Below are 3519 nucleotides of genomic sequence, written 5' to 3'. Positions count from 1 at the left end.
TTTAATATATTTTGATGTTTTAAGTTTATTAAGTCAGCTGTCCTCGTTAGTAACCTACAACTAGTTGTCCACAGTTAGATGTACAGAAATAAATCAATAAATATTATCTTGAATCAATCCACGACCCAGTGTATACGTATCTCAGTATTGATCACAACTCAAACTATATATATTTTGGAATCAACCTCAACCCTGTATAGCTAACTCCAACATTCACATATAGAGTGTCTATGGTTGTTCCGAAATATATATAGATGTGTCGACATGATAGGTCGAAACATTGTATACGTGTCTATGGTATCTCAAGATTACATAATATACAATACAAGTTGATTAAGTTATGGTTGGAATAGATTTGTTACCAATTTTCACGTAGCTAAAATGAGAAAAATTATCCAATCTTGTTTTACCCATAACTTCTTCATTTTAAATCCGTTTTGAATGAATCAAATTGCTATGGTTTCATATTGAACTGTATTTTATGAATCTAAACAGAAAAAGTATAGGTTTATAGTTGGAAAAATAAGTTACAAGTCGTTTTTGTAAAGGTAGTCATTTCAGTCGAAAGAACGACGTCTAGATGACCATTTTAGAAAACATACTTCCACTTTGAGTTTAACCATAATTTTTGGATATAGTTTCATGTTCATAATAAAAATCATGTTCTCAGAATAACAACTTTTAAATCAAAGTTTATCATAGTTTTTAATTAACTAACCCAAAACAGCCCGCGGTGTTACTACGACGGCGTAAATCCGGTTTTACGGTGTTTTTCGTGTTTCCAGGTTTTAAATCATTAAGTTAGCATATCATATAGATATATAACATGTGTTTAGTTAATTTTAAAAGTCAAGTTAGAAGGATTAACTTTTGTTTGCGAACAAGTTTAGAATTAACTAAACTATGTTCTAGTGATTACGAGTTTAAACCTTCGAATAAGATAGTTTTATATATATGAATCGAATGATGTTATGAACATAATTACTACCTCAAGTTTAGTAGGTAAACCTACTGGAAGTGACAAGAAATGATCTAGCTTCAAAGGATCTTGGATGGCTTGAAAGTTCTTGAAGTAGGATCATGACACAAAAACAAGTTCAAGTAAGATTTTTGCTCGAATTAAGATAGTTTATAGTTATAGAAATTGAATCAAAGTTTGAATATGAATATTACCTTGAATAAGAAAGATAACCTACTGTATATAACAAAGGTTTCTTGATCTTAGATGATTACTTGGAATGGATTAGAAAGCTTGGAAGTAAATTAGTAAACTTGAAGGGATTTTTGAAGTATTCTTGAAGTGTTCTTCCTATGATGATTATAGCTTGATTCTTGAAGTGATTTTTGATGAAGATGATGATTAACTACTGGAAAAATACGTTCATAATAGTGTGGGTGTGTTGAGAGAGAATTAGAAAGAGATTTGGAAGTGAAATGGAGTGAATGATGAGTGTTAATTGGTGAGTGGTGAGTGGGGTTAAAAGGAGTTCTAGTTAGTTGACTAGCTCATGGTAGAAGTTAAAATTGATTAGTCATACATGACATAATCAAGAGTGGAATCCCATGCTAGTTCCTATTGGTATATACCCATAGTAAGTACGTTTTGAAGCTGTGTATAATACGGGTAAGAATACGACTAGAATTCTTGATGAAAGAAAAGAATGGGAAAGTAACTGTAACCATTTTCGTTAAGTATGAGTGTTTTGATATATGTCTTGAAGTCTTCCAAAAGTATTTTAATACATCTAAATACACTACATGTATATACATTTTAACGGAGTCGTTAAGTCACCGTTAGTCGTTACATGTAAGTGTTGTTTTGAAACCTTTAAGTTAACGATCTCAATTAATGTTGTTAACCCATTGTTTATTATATCTAATGAGATGTTAAATTATTATATTATCATGATATTATGATATATTAATATATCTTAATATGATATATATACATTTAAATGTCGTTACAACGATAATCGTTACATATATGTCTCGTTTCGAAATCCTTAAGTTAGTAGTCTTGTTTATATGTATATAACTCATTGTTAATATACTTATGGAGATACTTACTTATCATAATCTCATGTTAACCATATGTATATCCATATATATATCGTCAAGTCGTTTTTACAAGTTTTAACGTTCGTGAATCGCCGGTCAACTTGGGTGGTCAATTGTCTATATGAAACATATTTCAATTAATCAAGTCTTAACAAGTTTGATTGCTTAACATGTTGGAAACATTTAATCATGTAAATATCAATCTCAATTAATATATATATACATGGAAAAGTTCGGGTCACTACATATGTACTATTGGTATATACACTCCAATGATCAGCTCTTAGCAGCCCATGTGAGTCACCTAACACATGTGGGAACCATCATTTGGCAACTAGCATGAAATATCTCATAAAATTACAAAAATATTAGTAATCATTCATGACTTATTTACAAGTAAACAAAATTACACATCCTTTATATCTAACCCATATACCAACGACCAAAAACACCTACAAAAAATTTCATTCTTCAATTTTCTTCATCTAATTGATCTCTCTCAAGTTCTATCTTCAAGTTCTAAGTGTTCTTCATAAATTCTATAAGTTCTAGTTTCATAAAATCAAGAATACTTCCAAGTTTGCTAGCTTACTTCCAATCTTGTAAAGTGATCATCCAACCTCAAGTAATCTTTTTTATTTACAGTAAGATATCTTTCTAATACAAGGTAATACTCATATTCAAACTTTGATTCAATTTCTATAACTATAACAATCTTATTTCGAGTGGAAATCTTACTTGAACTTGTTTTCTTGTCATGATTCTGCTTCAAGAACTTTCAAGCCATCCAAGGATCCTTTGATGCTAGATCTATTTTTCCCATTTCCAGTAGATTTATCTACAAAACCTAAGGTAGTAATGATGTTCATAACATCATTCGATTCATATATATAAAACTAACTTATTCGAAGGTTTAAACTTGAAATCACTAGAACATAGTTTAGTTAATTCTAAACTTGTTCGCAAACAAAAGTTAATCCTTCTAACTTGACTTTTAAAATCAACTAAACACATGTTATATATCTATATGATATGCTAACTTAATGATTTAAAACCGGAAAACACGAAAAACACCGTAAAACCGGATATACGCCGTCGTAGTAACACCAAGGGCTGTTTTGGGTTAGTTAATTAAAAACTATGATAAACTTTGATTTAAAAGTTGTTCTTCTGGGAAAATGATTTTTATTATAAACATGAAACTATATCCAAAAATCATGGTTAAACTCAAAGTGGAAGTATGTTTTCCAAAATGGTCATCTAGACGTCGTTCTTTCGACTGAAATGACTACCTTTACAAAAATGACTTGTAACCTGTATTTCCGACTATAAACTTATATGTTTTCTATTTAGATTCATAAACTGAAGTTTAATATGAAACCATAGCAACTTGAAACACTCAAAACGGATTTAAAACGAAGAAGTTATGAGTAAAACAAGATTGGATATTTTTGCTTATTG

This window comes from Rutidosis leptorrhynchoides, chromosome 4 (assembly GCF_046630445.1).
Source record: "Rutidosis leptorrhynchoides isolate AG116_Rl617_1_P2 chromosome 4, CSIRO_AGI_Rlap_v1, whole genome shotgun sequence".
In the NCBI taxonomy this organism is placed as follows: Eukaryota; Viridiplantae; Streptophyta; class Magnoliopsida; order Asterales; family Asteraceae; genus Rutidosis; species Rutidosis leptorrhynchoides.
This window is presented reverse-complemented; position numbering follows the sequence as displayed.